Source organism: Heteronotia binoei, chromosome 9 (assembly GCF_032191835.1).
Source record: "Heteronotia binoei isolate CCM8104 ecotype False Entrance Well chromosome 9, APGP_CSIRO_Hbin_v1, whole genome shotgun sequence".
Lineage (NCBI taxonomy): Eukaryota > Metazoa > Chordata > Lepidosauria > Squamata > Gekkonidae > Heteronotia > Heteronotia binoei.
In genome coordinates, this window is record NC_083231.1 from 109,415,819 (window position 1) to 109,437,866 (window position 22,048).

The 22,048-nt window shown below is 46.9% G+C and overlaps 1 long non-coding RNA gene across 1 annotated transcript; it reads right to left on the reverse strand.

Annotated features, from left to right (window-relative positions):
• Window positions 1-479: 479 nt before the first annotated feature.
• Window positions 480-21,145, reverse strand: LOC132577393 (uncharacterized). Its single transcript, XR_009555826.1, has 3 exons — window positions 20,996-21,145; window positions 682-788; window positions 480-564 (listed from the first exon to the last, which is right to left on the reverse strand). It is a non-coding gene; the product is annotated as an uncharacterized LOC132577393 (long non-coding RNA).
• Window positions 21,146-22,048: the final 903 nt, after the last annotated feature.

Sequence of the window (22,048 nt, forward strand, 5' to 3'; positions counted from 1 at the left end):
CTGGCTCTCGATATTTTATGAAAAATATTATGTTCAAAATAGTCATGTGAGGAAATCGCTGGCATGAAGGCCATGTAGGGTTGCCAACTCCAGGCTGGGAAATTCCTGGTGACATGAAGGCAGATCCTAGGGATGGCAAGGTTTGGGGAGAAGACAGTGATGTATGGATTCCACCCCCCCTCCCTCAAGCATCAGGGAACTGGTTTCTCTGGTCTGGAGATCAGTTGTGATCCTGAGAGATTTCCAGGCTCTGCCTGGAGATTGGCAACGTAAGGGCTTGGGCTTGCAGTTGTCACACAGGCTGTGGTAGGTTATAACCCAGAAGTGACACACATATCTGGTATGCAAGAGATCTCAGGTTCAAACGTACATGTAGACACAACCCTCAGCTTTGGCTGGTCTATTCAAAAGAATGGCCCTGGAGGCACTTTAAGGCATAATAAATTAACACTACAAATAAACTTACACAACCTTCCCAGTTTTCTTTTTAAAGCTGTTTTCCTTTTAAAACTGTATTTCCTGCTGCTGTCGGTGCAATGTCTTCACCTGTGAAAAATGTGCTTGCTAAAAAAAAAAAAAAGGTAACCTTTTAGTTTATAACAGTAAATAAGACCTAATCTGGTTGTATGGAATTTGCCCCCCTTCCATTTTAGCTGTGCTTGTGCCGAGAGTGCCACCTACTGGTCAAAGCAAGCAATAGGTTTTCTCTCTAGGAGAACTTCTCTGCATTGGATGGAATTCTGATTTGGGGACATTCTCTCTCTCTCTCTCTCTCCTGGAAACCTTACCTGCAGGAGTCAATTTGTAGAAAAAGAGGTCATTAGCACAACTCATTTGCATAACTCATTTGCATATGCCACACATGCTGACATCACCAGAAGGTGTACTAAATTATATCAGCTCAGCATCTACCTTAAAATGTTTCTTGAATTAGAATTGCCACAATGAAACCTTACTTCCCATCGTACTTTTAAAATTACTTTTTTCCTGTGTGACTACAGGGGTGTGACAAAGATTTTCCCATTTTTTGTGGGGTGAAATATTAGAAAGTTTGTTAAATCTTAGAGTTCAGCAAAATTGTCACAGAGAAGAAGAAGAAGATGATATTGGATTTATATCCCGCCCTCCACTCCGAAGAGTCTCAGAGCAGCTCACAATCTCCTTTACCTCCCCCCCCCACACACACAACAGACACCCTGTGAGGTAGATGAGGATATTGGATTTATATCTCGCCCTCCACTCTGAAGAGTCTCAGAGCAGCTCACAATCTCCTTTCCCTTCCTCCCCCACAACAGAACACCCTGTGAGGTGGGTGGGGCTGAGAGGGCTCTCACAGCAGCTGCCCTTTCAAGGACAACCTCTGCCAGAGCTATGGCTGACCCAAGGCCATTCCCAGGAGGTGCAACTGGAGGAGTGGGGAATCAAACCTGGTTCTCCCAGATAAGAGTCCGAGCACTTAACCACTACACCAAACTAAGGTTTGAACAATGGAGCCCAGCAGGACGTAAATATTTTTTTGAGGGAGGCCACGGTCACCTCGAGGTTGGATTACTGCAATGCCCTCTACATGGGGCTGCCCCTGTGCCGGACCCGGAAATTGCAGCTAGTGCAGAATGCTGCGGCCCGGCTGTTACTGGGCCTCCCAAGGTGGGGGCACATCCGGCCGGGCCTTCGGGCTCTGCACTGGCTTCCAATAATATACCGAGTCCGGTACAAGGTGCTGGTCATCACCTTTAAAGCCCTATATGGCCTGGGACCTGCCTACCTGAGGGACCGTCTCTCTCCACACGTTCCCCAGAGAGTACTGAGGTCTGGCACTCAAAATCTGCTCACCATCCCCGGGCCCAAGGAAGTGCGTCTCAAGGCAACTAGAGACAGGGCCTTTTCCACAATGGCCCCTATGTGGTGGAACCAGCTACCGGAAGAGGTGAGGGCCCTGCGGGATCTTACTCAGTTCCGCAGGGCCTGTAAGACAACCCTCTTCCGGTTAGCCTATGCCTGATTAGATAATGTAGCTACCAGATTTCTGTGATTATACTGTATAGTTTTAATGTTATAATTCTAAGGTTTTTAGGTTTTAATTGTCTGATTTTAAATGTAATAACTTGCTCTGATTTTACTGTTTTATTGTCGTTGTAAGCCGCCCTGAGCCACGTGTGGGAAGGGCAGGATAGAAGTCACCAAATAAATAAAATAAATAAAATAAAAAAATGACGCCCCCTTATGGGCCATTCTATCTTATGGTCCCATAGAATACAATGGATTCATACCCATTTTTTCACACACACCCTCCGCTGACACCCAGGGCAAGCACCCCCCTCTGCCCCCCCCATCTGGCCCTGGACCCTGGGGGGGGGGGAGGTAAGAAAGAAAGAGCACAGAATTTAGAGGCTTCGGAGCTCCGCTCCTGTGAGCCCCTACCCAAAATGAGGCCTGCTTACTTGCATGGCCCAGGCTAGTTTGATCCTGTCAGATCTCAGAAGCTAAGCAGGGTTGGCTCTTTATTAGTATTTGGATGGGAGGCCACCAAAGAAATCCAAGAGTTTGCTACTCAGAGGCAAGCAATGGTAAACAACCTCTGAACAACTCTTGCCTTGAAAACCTATGGGGTCACTATAAGTCGGCGGCAACATGACGGGGCATTTACCACCAATGCTGGATCAGGCCAATGGTCCATCCAGTCCAACACCCTGTGTCATACAGCGGCCAAAAACCAGGTACCATCAGGAGTCCACCAGGGGGGCCAGGGCACTAGAAGCCCTCCCACTGTTGCCCGCCCAAGCACCGAGAATACAGAGCATCACTGCCCCAGACAGAGAGTTCCATCTATACATTGTGGCCAATAGCCACTGATGGACCTCTGCTCCATATGCTTATCCAATCCCCTCTTGAAGCTGTCTATTTCTGTAGCTGCCACCACCCCCTGTGGCAGTGGATTCCACGTGTTAATCACTTGTTGGGTGAAGATGTACTTCCTTTTATCCGATCTAACCCGACTACTCAGCAATTTCATTGAGTGCCCACGAGTTCTTATATGGTGAGAAAGGGAGAAAAGTACTTCTTTCTCTACCCTCTCTATTCCATGCATAATCTTGTAAACCTCTACCATGTCATCCCTCAGCCATCGTTTCTCCAAACCAAAGAGCCCCAAGTGAAGGAATCATCAGTCGACACATGTAGGTTCAGGAAGAACAGAGGTCTGACTTCCTCAGCCAGCCTTTACTTTATTTATACATTCTGTCTTGAAGCTACATATTTGCTTAGTACATAGTGTTTAAACAAAACAACAGGAAACATCTGTTTGAGGGAGACCAGGATTCTTACAGGATTCAATACCGTCATCAATTTGTCAATACTGCAAGGGTCAGCATAAAGAGTGAGAATGTGAGTGAACAGGATGTGAGATGCCTGTGCCCTTTTGACTCTTCAGACGCAATGAGGAATATGGGAACTCCAGGCTGGTATGCCAGGCACATGGTCGCACCCACGTTCCTGTCTGTGGTCTTTGTGGGACCCAGGAATCAAGCAGTTTCTCAGGGCATGATTCCCACACCCAAGCACGTTAACCTTTCTTCATAGGGAAAGTGTTCCAACCCTTTCATCATTCTAGTTGCCCTTTTCTGCACTTTTTCTGATGCTATAACATCTTTTTTGAGGTGTGGCGACTGGAATTGTGCACGATGTTCCAAATAAGGCTGCACCATTGATTTATTATGATACTGGCTGATTTGTTTTCAGTTCCTTCCCTTCTTAATAATCCCCAGCATAGCGTTGGCAAATTGCAGTTGCACACTGTCTCCACATTTTCAGTGAGTTATCTACCATGACGCCAAGATCTAAGAACATAAGAGAAACCATGTTGGATCAGGCCAGTGGCCCCTCCAGTCCAACACTCTGTGTCACATAAGAGAAGCCATGTTGGATCAGGCCAATGGCCCATCCAGTCCAACACTCTGTGTCACATAAGAGAAGCCATGTTGGATCAGGCCAATGGCCCATCCAGTCCAACACTCTGTGTCACATAAGAGAAGCCATGTTGGATCAGGCCAATGGCCCATCCAGTCCAACACTCTGTGTCACATAAGAGAAGCCATGTTGGATCAGGCCAATGGCCCATCCAGTCCAACACTCTGTGTCACATAAGAGGGGTTGGCAGTTTGGCTGGTGTACCGTCCGCCTAACGCACCAGCCAACGCCTTACCATCACTATTGGAGGCAGTGGCGGGCTGGGCGTTGGAGTACCCGAGGCTTATGGTCCTGGGTGACTTCAACGTCCATGCCGACGACACGGCCTCCACTCAGGCGATGGACCTGGTGTCGTCCATGGCGACACTAGGACTCTCTCAATTTGTCACGACTCCCACGCATCAGGCCGGGCACACATTAGACCTGATCTTTGCGTCCGGGATTTTGGTGAACGATATCGCCGTAGAAGCGATACCATGGTCGGATCACCTAGCCCTTAAGGCCCGTATGGGGATGCTGCCCCAACCCTGTATGGGCGGAGAGCCTATTTTGGCTCGCCCTCGGGGCCTGATGGACCCGGAACGGTCCTGAGGGATCCTTGGCCCACTGGCAATTCCCTCGATGACCTGGTGGAGATCTGGCAGGGCCAGTTATCCAGGGCTATCGACGAAATTGCACCCCGGCGTCCTCTACGCCCTCGTACGAAGCTGGCCCCATGGTACACCTTGGGGTTGCGCCGGCTGAAGCAAGGGCTCAGACGACTAGAGAGGCAGTGGAGGCATACTCGGGACGAAGCAACGAGAACATCCTATAGAACGTTTATGAAGTCTTATGAGATGGCAGTCAAGGCTGCAAAGAAAGAATACTTTGCAACCAGGATTGCATCTGCAAACTCGCGCCCAGCACAATTATTTAGAATAATCGGGGATCTTATAACGTTGCCTCAAGGCAAACCAAACGTTAGAGAATTGGAAATAGGCTGTGAGGCATTTGCGAGATATTTTGCAGATAAAATCTCGTTGCTCCGCCAAGACCTGCCTACCACCTTGGATACAGTGAGTGAAATTGAGGTTCCGTGCCTGTCTTCAGGTTTAGTGCTGGACCACTTCGACCCGCTCAGCCTGGAGGAAGTCGACAGAATACTCTCTGCTGCTCGCCCGACAACATGTGATCTGGACCCTTGCCCCTCCTGGCTGATTAAATCTTGCCAGGGGGAGCTTAGATGTCCTTTACGGGACATCATAAACAGGTCCCTCTTAGAGGGGCAATTTCCAACACCCCTAAAAGAGGCCTTGGTCCGCCCTCTCTTGAAAAAAGCTACAGCAGACCCGGCCGAATTGGCGAACTATCGACCGGTGTCTAATTTACCGTTTCTAGGTAAAATTATTGAGAGGGCTGTGGCGTTGCAGCTTCAGAGGTTTCTGGATGACGCTTCTGTCCTGGACCCATGTCAGTCGGGCTTCCGGCCGGGCCATGGGACGGAGACGGTGCTGGTCGCCTTGGTGGATGACCTCCAACGGCAACTGGACCGAGGCGGCGTTGCGGTGCTGATGTTGTTAGATCTGTCGGCTGCATTCGATACAGTCGACCATCGGCTACTGACGCGCCGCCTCGCCGACATTGGGGTTGAGGGGTCGGCCTTGCAATGGCTTTCCTCCTTTCTCCTAGGTCGGGGACAGAGGGTGGCTATTGGGGGGGAACGGTCCCGGAGGCGCACACTGGATTGCGGGGTGCCTCAGGGAGCAGTTCTCTCCCCGATGTTGTTCAACATCTATATGCGCCCCCTCGCCCAGATTGCCCGGCGGTTTGGGCTGGGTTGCCATCAATATGCAGATGACACCCAGCTCTATCTACTAATGGACGGCTGGCCCGACTCCGCACCAGGGAATCTCGACCGGGCTTTACAGGCTGTTGCGACATGGCTCAGGCTGAGTGGGCTGAAACTGAACCCAGCGAAGACAGAGGTCCTTTGCGTGGGTCGCGGCGCTCTGGGAAGGGAAATAGCTCTCCCGGCCTTCGATGGTGCGCTATTGAAAGCAGCGCGCCAGGTAAAGAGCCTGGGTGTTTTACTGGAGCCTTCACTATCAATGGAGGCCCAGATAGCAGCCACTGCCAAGTCAGCATTCTTCCATCTGAAGCGGGCAAGGCAGTTGGCCCCTTTCCTCGAGCGCCGGGACCTCGCAACAGTGATCCACGCAACGGTCACCTCAAGATTAGACTACTGTAATGCCCTCTACTTGGGGCTACCTCTGTGCCGGACTCGGAGACTGCAGCTAGTGCAGAACGCGGCAGCCAGCCTGTTGCTGGGGCTCCCAAAACGGGAGCATATACAGCCGGGGCTGCGTGAACTGCACTGGCTGCCGATTGTATACCGAGTCCAGTACAAAGTGTTGGTCGTTACCTTTAAAGCCTTATATGGCCGAGGACCTGCCTACCTGAGGGACCGTCTTTCCCCATACGAACCCCAGAGAGCACTGAGGTCAGTCGGGAAAAATCTAATGACCATCCCCGGGCAGAAGGAGATAAAATATCAGAGCACCAGAGCACGGGCATTCTCGATTGCGGCTCCTACTCTGTGGAACCGACTCCCCGAGGAGGTGCGGGCCCTGCGAAACCTTGAGCAGTTCCGCAGGGCCTGCAAGACCGTCCTCTTCAAATTTGCACACCCGGACTGTTAGGAAGATCAGAAATTAAGGAGCCGCCAACGCGGTTGAAGAACTATACCGCAGAATAACTGTATTTATTGAACTGGTTTTTAATGTTATTAAGTTTATTGTTGATGTTTTATATTGTTAAACTTGAAGGTTTTATTATTATTATTGTATGTTTTTATAAAATGTTGTTAGCCGCCCTGAGCCTGCTGAGGTGGGGAGGGCGGGATAGAAATAAAATTTATTATTATTATTATTAAGAGAAGCCATGTTGGATCAGGCAAGTGGCCCCTCCAGTCCAACACTCTGTGTCACACAAGAACATAAGAGAAGCCCTGTTGGATCAGGCCAGTGGCCCATCCAGTCCAACACTCTGTGTCACACAAGAACATAAGAGAAGCCATGTTGGAGCAGGCCAATGGCCCATCCAGTCCAACACTCTGTGTCACACAAGAACATAAGAGAAGCCATGTTGGAGCAGGCCAATGGCCCATCCAGTCCAACACTCTGTGTCACATAAGAACATAAGAGAAGCCATGTTGGATCAGGCCAGTGGCCCATCCAGTCCAACACTCTGTGTCACAGAAGAACATAAGAGAAGCCATGTTGGATCAGGCCAGTGGCCCATCCAGTCCAACACTCTGTGTCACACAGTGACCAAAAATTCATATATATATATATATATATATATATATATATATATATATATATATATATATATATATATATATATATATATATATATATATATATATATAACATACACACACACATATATATATACACTGTGGCTAATAGCCACTGATGGACCTCTGCTCCATATGCTTATCCAGTCCCCTCTTGAAGCTGTCTATGCTTGTAGCCACCACCACCTCCAGTGGCAGTGAATTCCACATGTTAATCACCCTTTGGGTGAAGAAGTACCTCCTTTTATCCTCTAACCTGACTGCTCAGCAATTTCATCGAATGCCCACAAGTTCTTGTATTGTGAGAAAGGGAGAAAAGTACTTCTTTCTCTACTTTCTCCATCCCATGCATTATCTTGTAAACTTCTATCATGTCACCCTGCAGTCGACGTTTCTCCAAGCTAAAGAGCCCCAAGCTTTTCCTGCATAAACAATTTTATTAGTAACATATGGTAGTAGAACTATATCTACAACTTATAAAAAGCTTAAGATAAAAAAAAACATCATTCTACCCCACATCTTACTTTTCTCCCACCCCTCCCCCCAATACTTGACCCCCGCCAGTGTTATTTTTTTTTTGAAAAAAACAGATATTAAAGGTACCTTTAACTATCAAGAAAAAACAAAAATTGATAAAGAAAAAGATCCCCCCTTCAAAAGTTATATTCTTGTCTTAAAAGTCTTAATCATCAAAAATTGTCCAATGTCCTTTTATTTTCCACTCTTTTTCTACATATCTTCTGAATTTCTTCCACTCCCGATTAAAAAGTTCTAAATCGCAGTCTCTTAGTTTTCTTGTTAATTTGTCCATTTCACTCCATGACATAACTTTTATAGTCCAATCCCATTTTTCTGGTATTTTTTCTTGCTTCCACAACTGCGCATACAATGTCCTAGCAGCTGAGAGCAAGTACCATATTAAAGTTCTATCTTCTTTTGGAAATTTTTCCATTTGTAATCCCAGCAGAAAAGTCTCTGCTTCTTTGTTAAATTCATATCCCAGGATCTTAGATATCTCTTGTTGAATCATCTGCCAAGCTTTTAACCTTTCTTCATAGGGAAAGTGTTCCAAACCTTTAATCATTCTTCTCATTTTTAATCATTAATCTCTCTCTTGGTCAGTCTCCGCCATGTATTTATAGTTAGGATTTTTGGCCTCAATGTGTATTTGCACTTGGCCACGTTGAACCTTATTTGCCATGTTGATGCCCACTTGCCCATCCTCAACAAATCCCTTTGGGGCCATTTAGCAGAAAAAGAGGTGTCAGAGCTCATTAGCACAACTCATTTGCATGACTCATTTGCATATGCCACACACCCCTGACATCACCGAAAGATGTACTGAATTATATCAGCCAAGCATCTACCTTAAAATGCTTCTTGGATTATAATTGTCATAATAAAACCTTACCCCCATCATACTTTTGAAATTACTTTCTCCTATGTGTCCACAGCTATGGCGAACCTAGGCAGTATAATAAAAAGTAGAGACATCACCCTGCCAACAAAAGTCCGTATAGTCAAAGCGATGGTATTCCCAGTAGTAATGTATGGCTGTGAGAGTTGGACCATAAAGAAGGCCAAGCACAGAAGAACAGATGCTTTTGAGCTGTGGTGCTGGAGAAGAATCTTGAGAGTCCCTTGGACTGCAAAAAGATCAAATCAGTCAGTCCTAAGGGAAATCAACCCTGACTGTTCCCTGGAAGGTCAGATGCTGAAGCTGAAGCTGCATTACCCATGGTTCTAGAGATTCCTACAAGCACTAAATTGTGGCCAAAGAAATGCAACTTTATTCAGCTTTAACAAATGAAAATATCCCTCACCCACCCAGTGAGCTTTATAAGGAGAAAGAAAAGTCTTCTTCACAAGGCTAGCAGACTATCCAGGAAACCAGGCTAGAGTGCAGGGTTTTTCCACAGCTTGCACACAGCTTAGAAGTTTGTCCTCTCCCTCTTCACTCCTGAACTGTCTTCTGTGCTTGAAGCTGTTCTTCCTTTGCTGTCCAAAGCCACCATCTTCCAAAGCTGCCACCGATGCCACCACCGCCCTCTCTCCACAGTTGCCTGCTTCTTATCTACACAGCTCTTCCATCCCAGGTGTTCTTCATTTACAATGCTGTGTAAGATTTAACCCCTTGCTGTCCTGGGACTGGCATTCACATGGAGAAGGGCTGTATGGCTCACCACTTATCTAATTTCCACTACAGAATCTCAAATACTTTGGCCACCAAATGAGAAGGGAGCACTCACTGGAGAAGATCCTGGTGCTGGAAAGAAGGCAAAAGAAGAAGGGAACGGCAAAAGATGAGATGGCTGGACAGCGTTACTGATGTAACTAACTAACTCAGATTTGAGCAGACGTCAGAGGATGGTGGAAGATAGGAGAGCCTGGCGTGACTTGGTCCATGGGGTTCCAAAGAGTTGGATTCGACTGTGCGACTGAACAACAAATATGTCTACAGGGGCATGATGAAGAGTTCCATTGGTCTGCTTTATATGTTTTGGTTATTTTCCCATTTTTTTGTGTTGGGGGGGATATTAGAAAGTTTGTTAAATCTTAGAGTTCAGCAAGATTCTAACACGGGTGTTGAACAATGGAGCCCAGAAGCAAGTATTTGGGGGGGGGGGGAGAAAGAAAGAGCGCAATAAAATTTAGAGGTTCCAGAGCTCTGCTCCTGTGAGCTCCTGCCCAAAATGAGGCCTCAAAAAGAGAGAGATGAACTAAACACAGGAGCAAAAGTGGAAACAGCTTTGCCTGTCTCTTGAAATCCCCAGGGGTCACTGCTGGAAAGTAATCTTTGTCCTACTTAAGGCAGCAAGATTCTTTTACTGTCAGGAGACAATGGAGGATTGCTTTGAGTTTGCCCAGATTTGTTTGTTTTCAAAGGCAATGAGGACTGGCCTTCATTACGCACTCATGAAAAGCCTAGATGACTCAAAGTGTAATACGGAAATACCCTGCATTTGTACAGTGCACTTCAAATTGAGCACTAGTACGGTTGCCAAGTCCAATTCACTTTGGGGACTTTGTGGGTGGAGCCAGGAGCAAGGTTGTGACAAGCATAATTAAACACCAAAGGGAGTTCTGGCCATCACGTTAAAAGGGACTGCACACCATTTAAATGCCTTCCCTCCACTGGAAATAACGAAGGATAGGGGCACCTTCTTTGGGGGCTCATGGAATTGGACCCCCTGGTCCAATTCTTTTGAAACTTGCAGGGTGTTTTGAGGAGAGGCATTAGATGCTATGCTACAAATTTGGTGCCTCTACCTCAAAAAACAGCCCCCCAGAGCCCAAAATACCTACAGATCAATTCTCCATTATTCCCTAAGGGAATCAGCCTCCATAGGGAATGATGGAGTGCTCAGCAGGCATTTCCCCCCCGCTGTTTTCTGATGACCCTGAAATGGGGGGAGGGCTTCCAAACTGGGGATTCCCTGCCCCCCCCCGGGATTGGCTAGCCTAACCACTAGACTTCATAGGCATTATCTCAGTAATGTCTACAACAGCCCTGTAAAGTAGGACAATGCTGTTATTGTCATGTGGGGCCTTTTTAAGGCTACAGATAACATCCTGGAGATTTGTAAAATTATGCACCAGGTAGAGAAAGTGGACACTGAGAGCTTTTTCTCCTTTTCCCATTCACTAGACCAGGGCCCCCCAACCTGTGAGCCTGAGAGCCATTTGGAATTCTGACACAACATGGTGGGTGTATTAACAAAATGGCTGCCGCAGGAGAAGGAGCCAGCCACAAAATGACTGCCACCGCTGAACTTTAGTCACACACAGCAGATTCTTGTGCGGTGGTGGCAGCTGCTGCCAAAATATTATAAAGAAATCCGCTTAGCCAATCAAATCTCCAGTGGCCAATGAGAAGCCTGACTGGGCAGAAGCCCTGCCTGGCCCCACCCACTTTCTAAAAACACTTGGCAGGCCACAGAAAAGATGTTGGCAGGCGCCATGGTACCCACAGCACCACGCAGGGACTGCCACGCTAGACCTGAGGGACACCCGATGAAAACGACAGGCAATAGATTCAAGATGGACAAAAGGAAGGGCTTCTTCCAAAGATGCTTCATTAACTTGTGGAACTCACTGCCACAGGAGCTGAAGATATTTAACGTAAGATGATTTCAACTTAAGCTGACATTAAAAAGGAATGAGACAAACTTCCCATCATGCTACAGTTTTCATCCAAATTGAGCACATGTAAACTTGATCTCCAACTTATTAACTTTTAGGAACTGGAGAGCTTCAAAAAAATTATCCTGGATTTTTTTTTTTAATTTCCCAGAAACAATTCCCTCACATTATTTATATATATATATATATATATATATATATATATATATATATATATATAAATTCCCTCACATTATACTGAAATTCTGCAGCTTCCGCCCCGCCCCCTCCCAAAGTATTGTATTACTGCATTGAATTGTAAGAAGTAAAATTGCTTACCATGAAATAATGAGACAAACGCAGGATGGAGCTTTTAACTGTTTGCAGGGTTTCTCAAACTTCCCCCCATTCCCCATGGCCTGGTTATTTTTACACTTCTCCTTCATGGCCCACTAACATTTAGGGGTGGAGCCAGGAGCCTTTGGGGGTGGAGCTGGGAGACAGGAATTATGTCATTTTCTGTGGTGTCACTTCCAAGTCAAGGGCCAAGTGATGTCACTTCCGGGGCACACTGAACCAAAACTCCAGCTTTTCTCTTAAACACTGGGAGGGGGAGAGAAGGAAGAGAGACGGGGGAAGGAAGAAAGCCAAACGGAGCTCAGACTTTGCAACCTGTGTCAGTTTTCAAGGCTAGCTTTTCTCTGCACAACAGAGAGATAGGGGAAGGAAGCCAAATGAAGCTCAGACTTTGCAACCTGTGTCAGTTTTCAAGGCTAGCTTTTCTCTGCACAACAGAGAGATAGGGGAAGGAAGCCAAATGGAGCTCAGGGTTTGCAGCTTGTGTCAGTTTTCAAGACTAGCTTTTCTCTGCACAACAGAGAGATGGAGGAAGGAAGCCAAATGGAGCCCAGGCTTTGCAGCCTGTGTCAGTCTTCAAGGCTAGCTTTTCTCTGCACAACACAGAGATGGGGGAAGGAAGCAGAGCAGAGCTCAGGCTTTGCTGGGGGTGGGGCTAGCTTTGGCTTTTCTTGTGATCCAGTATTGAGGCTTACGTGGCCTGGTGCTGGGTCGTGACCCTGCAAATGGGAAATGCCGGTTTAATGCATTAAGCAGGGAACCTTGCACAGAAGAAACTCGCCAAATAATCGGTTACATGGGTTTTTAGTGACAATAGTACAGTTCCATTATTCCAGGATCTACTGGTGTCACAACCTGTGTCACATCCTGTGATTTCACCCATAAACTGAGGTTACTTTCATTTCCATTCTTTCCGGAATGCCTTTCATTCCCTCCCTCTTCATATGCTCCCAAGTATGTGCTCCCTGCCCTTGCATACGACGCGTGTTCATTAAATCCTAGAATATGCCTCCCAGGGGAGGGTTTCCTAATATGCTGATTAGTTTTCATTTCTTTAATTGCGTTCTGTAAGCTTCATTATACTGTAAGGGTCACTTGGTTCCCTTCATTCCCTAGACCAAATGGTTTCATTTTTAAGTAATGTCTCTTGTCAATTGTCAGCGGTTAGGCCATACACTTCCTTTCTTATAAACAAGTTTCCTTAGCAAGCAAAATATATGTTATTAATGAGCTTTTAGCCTTCTCCTTATTTCTGTTTTAAAGCTTAAACAAGAAAAACTTTTGAGTAAGTTTTGTCATATAGTGCAAAAACTATCTACTTCCTTATTATACTAGAGGCTACCTTTACAATATTGTTCCTAGCTGTTTGTTGCTAGGCCAGACATTGCCTCTTTAGCAAATATCTGCACAAGTGAGCAACATAAGGAGAGCCAGTATGATGTAGTGGTTAAGTGTGCGAACTCTTCTCTGGGAGAACCGGGTTTGATTCCCCACTCCTCCACTTGCACCTGCTAGCATGGCCTTGGGTCAGCCATAGCTCTGGCAGAGGTTGTCTTTGAAAGGGCAGCTGCTGGGAGAGCCCTCTCCAGTCCCACCCACCTCACAAGGTGTCTGTTGTGGGGGAGGAAGGTAAAGGAGATTGTGAGCTGTGTCCTTGAAAGGGCAGCTGCTGTGAGAGTCCTCTCAGCCCCACCGACCTCACAGGGTGTCTGTTGTCGGGGAGGAAGGTAAAGGAGATTGTGAGCCGCTCTGAGACTCTTCAGAGTGGAGGGCGGGATATAAATCCAATCTCTTCATCTACCTCACAGGGTGTCTGTTGTGGGGGAGGAAGGTAAAGGAGATTGAGAGCCGCTCTGAGACTCTTCGGAGTGGAGGGCAGGATATGAATCCAATATCTTCATCTGCCTCACAGGGTGTCTGTTGTGGGGGAGGAAGGTAAAGGAGATTGAGAGCCGCTCTGAGACTCTTCGGAGTGGAGGGCAGGATATAAATCCAATATCTTCATCTACCTCACAGGGTGTCTGTTGTGGGGGAGGAAGGTAAAGGAGATTGTGAGCCGCTCTGAGACTCTTCGGAGTGGAGGAAGGGATATAAATCCAATATCTTCATCTACCTCACAGGGTGTCTGTTGTGGGGGAGGAAGGTAAAGGAGATTGTGAGCCGCTCTGAGACTCTTCGGAGTGGAGGGCGGGATATAAATCCAATATCTTCATCTACCTAACAGGGTGTCTGTTGTGGGGGAGGAAGGTAAAGGAGATTGTGAGCCGCTCTGAGACTCTTCGGAGTGGAGGGCGGGATATAAATCCAATATCTTCATCTACCTCACAGGATGTCTGTTGTGGGGGAGGAAGGTAAAGGAGATTGTGAGCCGCTCTGAGACTCTTCGGAGTGGAGGGCGGGATATAAATCCAATATCTTCATCTACCTCACAGGGTGTCTGTTGTGGGGGAGGAAGGTAAAGGAGATTGTGAGCCGCTCTGAGACTCTTCGGAGTGGAGGAAGGGATATAAATCCAATATCTTCATCTACCTCACAGGGTGTCTGTTGTGGGGGAGGAAGGTAAAGGAGATTGTGAGCCGCTCTGAGACTCTTCGGAGTGGAGGGCGAGATATAAATCCAATATCTTCATCTACCTCACAGGGTGTCTGTTGTGGGGGAGGAAGGTAAAGGAGACTGTGAGCCGCTCTGAGACTCTTCGGAGTGGAGGGCGGGATATAAATCCAATATCTTCATCTACCTCACAGGGTGTCTGTTGTGGGGGAGGAAGGTAAACGAGATTGTGAGCCGCTCTGAGACTCTTCGGAGTGGAGGGCGAGATATAAATCCAATATCTTCATCTACCTCACAGGGTGTCTGTTGTGGGGGAAGAAGGTAAAGGAGACTGTGAGCCGCTCTGAGACTCTTCGGAGTGGAGGGCGTGATATAAATCCAATATCTTCATCTACCTAACAGGGTGTCTGTTGTGGGGGAGGAAGGGAAAGGAGATTGTGAGCCGCTCTGAGACTCTTCGGAGTGGAGGGCGAGATATAAATCCAATATCTTCATCTACCTAACAGGGTGTCTGTTGTGGGGGAGGAAGGGAAAGGAGATTGTGAGCCGCTCTGAGACTCTTCGGAGTGGAGGGCGGGATATAAATCCAATATCATCATCATCAATCTTTTAAGAAGCCTACTGTTGTTTCTCTATCATTTTTACTAACTCTATCTTCTAAAAAGCTCAGGAAAAAATATAATTTTTAACCTGCTGACGAGCGCTCTCCTAACAAAACACCTTATCTCTTCTTCTCCCGCATCATGGACTCTGTTCACTTTTTTAAAAAGAGACACATCTGCTGTTGGATTTACTTGGGGTTTACAGCTCATTCCCAGTTGATTTCTAAGCAAGCCATCAGGTTTGCACTCCTTAGTGACTGCTTTTAAATGAGTACGTTGCTTTCATTGATTTTAATTTTTTTTAACTATTGAATTGTTTTGATTTTTTTAAAAAAGCTAGATACCGCCTCAAGCTGGCTTAAGAAGAGAGCGTCTTGAGAACAGGGATTTGTGACGGATCGAGGATAAAACTTAGTGGTGAGGAAAAGTTTCGAGGACAGTATTAAGCAGGGGTTGGCCGCACTGCATCAGGAGCCACTCAGCCACATATGGCTCTTTCACACATATTGTCTGTCTCTCAAAGCCCCCACTGCCCCATCAGCTGGCATAGAGAAGGCATTTCTCTCTATAAATCACTTCTCCAAGCTAAGCCAGCTGTCAGCTTGGAGAATGCATTCAAAGTCAAGGTTGTTTTCTTTCCACCTCTCCCTCCCTCTTCTCCGTCTATTTTTCCTTCCTTCCTTCCTGCTCTCAAACATCTGATGTTCATGTCTTGCGACTCTCAAACATCGGACATTTATTCTATGTCGCTCTTGTGTTAAAACAAGTTTGGCCACACCTGGTATTAAGCATTCCCTTCTCTTCCAATCCATGCTGGAAACAGCTTGTTCCTTCCTAAAGGTATTTTGTCATGGCTAGCCCAATCTGGTCAGATCTCAGAAGCTAAGCTGAGTTGGCTCTAGTCAATATTTGGATAGGATACAGCCGAGAAATACCAGGATTGTGACATGGAGGCAGATAATTGCCTTCCTCTGCAGATTCCTTGGTGGTCTTGGGAGGTGGTGGTGGCTACAAGCATAGCCAGCTTCAAGAGGGGATCGGATAAAAATACGGAGCAGAGGTCCATCAGTGGCTATTAGCCACAGCATATTATTGGAACTGTCTGGGGCAGTGATGCTCTGTATTCTTGGTGCTTGGTGGGGGGCCAAAGTGGAAGGGCTGCTAGCCCAACTTGTGAATCTCCTGATGGCACTTGGGAGTTTTTTTGGCCACTGTGTGACACAGAGTGTTGGACTGGATGGGCCATTGGCCTGATCCAACATGGCTTCTCTTATGCTCTTATAATGAAAAGCTACCTCTGTCTCTTGCCTTAAGAACTCACAGGGTCACCATAAACCAGCTATGACTTCATGGCCAAAAAAAAGAAAAAGATACTTTGGGAGGGAAGGCAGCATGGTATAGCTAGATCTTGGAAGCTAAGCACAGTCAGTACATGGAAGGGAAGACTCTGCAGAGGAAGGCAATGGCCAACCACCTCTGCTTCTCACTTGCCTTGAAGGCCCCTCACTGGGGTTGCCAGAAGTCTTGGATGGGAGACCACCAAGGAAGACTCTGCAGAGGAAGGCAATGGCCAACCACCTCTGCTTCTCACTTGCCTTGAAGGCCCCTCACTGGGGTTGCCAGAAGTCTTGGATGGGAGACCACCAAGGAAGACTCTGCAGAGGAAGGCAATGGCCAACCACCTCTGCTTCTCACTTGCCTTGAAGGCCCCTCACTGGGGTCACTGTAAGTCTTGGATGGGAGACCACCAAGGAAGACTCTGCAGAGGAAGGCAATGGCCAACCACTTTGCTTCTCACTAGCCTTGAAAGCCCCTTGCTGGGATCATCATAAGCTTTGGATGGGAGACCATCAAGGAAGACTCTGCAGAGGAAGGCAGTGGCAAAACCACCTCTGCATCTCACTTGCCTTCAACACCCCTTGTTGGGGGTCACTGTAAATTGCTTTTGACTTGACAGCACTTACATAGGCAAGGAAATGTTGCAGTGGAGAAGGGGTTGTAATGGTTTTGAGTCGCGTGACTGGAATGGGACATATAGATCACCCCTTGGGACACCAAAGTAAATCAGGACCAGCCCAAGCCATAAAAGCAAACCAGACATTCCCAACTGGCAGGGCTTTTTTTGTAGCAGGAACTCCTTTGCATATTAGGCCACACACTCCTGATTTAGCCAATCCTCCAAGAGTTTACAGGGCTCTTAGTCCAGGGCTCTTAGTACTGTAAGCTCTTGGAGGACAGGCTACATCAGGGGGTGTGGCCTAATATGCAAAGGAGTTCCTGCTACAATAAAAACCCTGCCAATTGGAGTGCAAAGGGTCTTGGAATCTGTTACTTTGGAGAACAGGCCAGGAGAAAAATGTCCTGTCTGTTTAACAGGAGCCCAAACTGTGGAAATGGGCAGCCGATGCTTTCTAGGGCAGGGAGCTATAAGCAACATCACCTGATCAATGATACCCAATTAAGCCTTTCTTAATGAGACAGGGCCTTTTCCTGTCAGGCGAGCTGGAACGCCTGCCAACTCCCTGGAGAAAAACAATGTTCTGTCTCTTTAACAAAGTTTACTGGGCTGTTATTTATCAGGTGCTGTGATTGATCTCCAATCCGTTAACAGCTTCACCTGCCCATTTCCACCCACTAAGCCTTCTGTTAAAGCAGGTATATCCAACAGGTATATCCAACCAGTAGATCGCCGAGGGGTCAGAGGTAGATCACCAGCCCCAGTTGGTCTCATGGTTTGCTGGACAGGTGTTTGGGTTTTTCTGATGATTGTTTGGTGTGGTGGTATTTGATTATTGGTGCCAGTATGATGAATTCTTATTTTTACTTTTAGAACTGCATGTGTGGTTTTGGCATCATCCAGAGGTCTTCAGTTCCTGTTGATCTTTAATACTTTGGGACAATGACAGTTTTGGACCAGATTCAGCCAGTGTTAACTTAGCACCCCAGCCACCCCAGTATAACGAAGATGAGTGTTCCAAAGAAGAGCAAAACCTACCACTTTCATGATGAATGGGAAATGGACTACTTCTTCATCATGGTGAAAGACAAGTGTTGTTGTGTACTTTGTAACGCCGCTGTATCCTTGCCTAAAACAGGTAATCTGGCGCGTCATTATAAGGCTCTGCATAGCAATAAGTTTGATGCTGATTTTCCACCCAAAAGTGAAATTCGTAAACTGAAGCTCAAAGAACTTAAATCTAAATTGGCTGCACAGCAACAGTTGATGGCGAAGCCAAGGTCACATTCGGTCAATGAAGCCATGGCATCCTTCAAGGTCAGCAACCTGATCGCAAAGAAATGCAAACCTTTCAATGAAGGAGAATTTGTCAAAAAATTGTTTTCTTGAAGCAGCAGACAATCTTTTTGAAGGATTTAAGAATAAGAAAGAGATCATAGCTGCTGTTCAAGATGAACAATTGTCAAGAAACACGGTTGTGTGGCGAATAGAAAAGGTGTGGAGGCACAACTGAACAATTGTTGGAGGATGTTTCAGTTGGTGTTGTTTTCTCACTCCAACTGGATGTATCTACAGACATAAGTGACATAGCCCAATTACTAGTCTTTATCTGGATGGTTTTTGAAGACCTCAGTGTTAAAGAACTACTTGGAAAGATTTCTTTAAAAGGGAGAACTACCAGTCAGGAAATATTCAACTGTTTCCATTCTTTTGTGACAAAGTGTAATCTTCCATTGCATAAACTTGTTTCCATCACTACTGATGGAGCAAGAGCAATGACAGGTGAGGTTAATGGTTTCATAGGCCTCTAGACAGCATGACGACTTTCCAGATTTCCTTTCTTACCACTGCACCAGCAAGTTTTGGCAAGCAAGAGACTCAATATAAAGACTGTCATGGACATCACTTTCAAAACTGTAAATTCAGTTCGTGGAAGATCACGTCAAAGATGGCTTTTCAATCTTACTCTTGATGAAGGGGCAACGGAAATCATTTTGCACACAGATGTAAGGTGGCTAAGTAGGCACAAATTTCTGCAAAGATTTCTTGATTTGCTGAATGGAATAAGAAGGTTTTTGAAGGAGAGGGGAGATGACAAAACAGAGTTGGAAGATGAGGAGTGGTTATGTGATCTGGCATTTCTCGCTGACTTTACAGGCGAACTAAGTGATATGAACATTGAACTACAAGGTAACAACAAATGCATTGGCGAGATGATGAGTACAGTTTCAACCTACAAGAGCAAATGTGAGCTAATGATGACTGACCTTGCAAACAACACTTTTGATCATTTTCCTAATAAGCAGGACCATCTGGGACAATATCCAAATTTTGATTTTCAGGACGAGAAGTATGTGACAGAAATCTGCTCTGTTATCCAGGAATTCGAAAAAAGATTATGTGACTTCCAAAGAATTGAAAAAGTTGTGGAGTACTTGTCATACCCATTCAAAGCAGATATGGACATTAAAGAAACTGCAGCTGCTATCAGTAAAAATTACTCATTGAACAAGGCATCTCTTGAAAACGAAATAGTAACCCTTAAAAATTACATTTTTCTCAAGACCCGTGCTGAGCAAGAATCGTTTTGGAAGCTAGTGCCTAGAGACAAATTCCCCAGCTTGAGAAGATGCAGTGAAGCTGTACACTCCTGTTTCGGTTCAACTTATTTGTGTGAATCTGCATTTTCCCATCTGAAAATGACAAAGAGTACACAGCGTTCCAACATGACAGATGAACATCTCCAGGATTCCCTGAGACTGGCCCTCACACAATATTCACCCAACTTCAAAAAGCTGGTGGATGAAATGCAGGCTAAGTGACAGAAGGTGCATTGTAAATGGAGGGGGGTGGGTTGGTGGAACACAACTATGGTGGGTTAAAATCTAATTCGAAACTAATTTGAAACTTAATTTTCATGGTGGTAGAAGAAGAAGATATTGGATTTATATCCCACCCTCCACTCCAAAGAGTCTCAGAGCGGCTCACAATCCCCTTTCCCTTCCTCCCCCACAACAGACACCCTGTGAGGTGGGTGGGGCTGGAGAGGGCTCTCCCAGCAGCTGCCCTTTCAAGGACAACCTCTGCCAGAGCCATGGCTGACCCAAGGCCATGCCAGCAGGTGCAAGTGGAGGAGTGGGGAATCAAACCCAGTTCTCCCAGATAAGAGTCTGCACACTTAACCACTACACCAAACTGGCTCTTTTTCATGGTGGTAGTTCACCAGCACTTCGAAGTTGGACATGCCTGTGTTAAAGGACCAGGAATCCCCTAAATGTTAGAAATGTACCTGCCAACTTCACTTGAGAAATTCCTGGAGATTTGAGAGATGGAGCCTGGAGGAGAGTTTGGGGAGGGAGGGACCACAGTTTGGAATAGGGTTGCCGGGTCTGTGTTGGAAAAGACCTGGAGACTTGGGGGTGGAGCTCAGAGAGGGTGGGGTTTGGGGAGGGCGTTCTCAGCATGGTACAATGCTATAAAGTCCACCCTTCCAAACAGTCATTTTCCCCAGGGAAAATGATCTCTGCCAGGTGGAGATGAAGAAGACTGCAGATTTATACCCCGCCCTTCTCTCTAAATTAGAGTCTCAGAGCGGCTTACAATCTCCTTTATCTCCTTCCCTCACAACAGACACCCTGTGAGGTGGGAGGAGCTGAGAGAGCTCTCACAGAAGCTGCCCTTTCAAGGACAACTCCTATGGGAGCGGTAGCTGACCCAAGGCCATTCCAGCAGCTACAAGTGGAGGAGTGGGGAATCAAATCCAGTTCTGCCAGATAAGAGTCCGTGCACTTAATCGCTACACCAAACTGGCTCTCTGAGCCCGCTTCGGTCGGGAGGGCAGGATATAAATAAAATAAAATAAAAACACCAAACTGGCTCTCAGTTGTAAAAGCAGATCTCCAGGCCCCACCTGGAGGCTGGCAACCCTAGCTTGGAATAATGCCATAAAGTCCACACACACACCCCAGCTGCCATTTTCTCTAGGGGAACTGATCCCCCTAATCTGGAGATGTTATAATTCCTGGAAATCTCCAGGCTCCAGATGGAAATTGGCAGCCTTATGAGAGGAGAGACAATGGTGGGGTATAATACCATAGAGTTCACCCTCCAAAGCAGCCGTTTGCTCCAGGAGAATCGATCTCTGCGCTGCAGTCTGAGGCAGGGTTGGCAACTCAGGGTTGGAAAATTTCTGGACGTTTGGGGTTGGGGAGGGACCTCAGTGGTAGGGTTGCCAGGTCCAGTTTAAGAAATCTCTGGGGACTTTGGGGGTGGAGCCAGGAGACACTGCGGGGGGTGGGGAGCCAGGAGCAAGGGTGTGACAAGCACAATTGAACTCCAAAGGGAGGTCTGGCCATCGTATTGAAAGGGACCTCACGACTTTTAGATGCCTTCCCTCCATTAGAAATAACGATAGGGAATCAGACCTTTGGTCCATCAAAGTCAGTATTGTCTTCTCAGACTGGCAGCGGCTCTCCAGGGTCTCAAGTTAAGGTTTTTCGCACCTATTTGCCTGGACCCTTTTTTGGAGATGCCGGGGATTGAACCTGGGACCTTCTGCTTACCAAGCAGATGCTCTACCACTGAGCCACAGTCCCTCCCCCTTGGGTGGGTGCAAGGTCACAGAAGCCACCCTCCATAGTCAGGGCTGTAGCCAGCAGAGGGGGCCCAGGGCCAATGCACCCTATAGAATCTGCATCACCCCACCCAATTTCCCCTTCTCTCCCCCCCCCCCAGCAACAGACACCCTGTGAGGTGGGTGGGGCTAAGAGAGCTCTCCCAGAAGCTTCCCTTTCAAGGACAACTCTGTGAAAGCCATGGCTGACCCATCCCAAAGCCATCCTAGCATCTGCAAGTGGAGGAGTGGGGGATCAAACCTGGTTCTCTCAGATAAGAGTCCTTGCACTTAACCACTACACCGAGCCGAAGATTGGGTAGGGGGGATGCAGATTCTATAGGGGGCACCAGCCCTGGGTCCCCACTGCTGGCTACAGCCCTGTCCATAGCAGCCATTTTTTTCTAGGGGGAACTGATTGCAGTCTGCAGATGAGCTGTGATTCTCAGAGAGGCCTCTGTTTTGGACTCTGGACTGTCCAAGGCCTGATTTCTGGGGCCAATCCCTGCAAAGCACAGATGTGATCTCCTCTTGCCTCCAGCCCT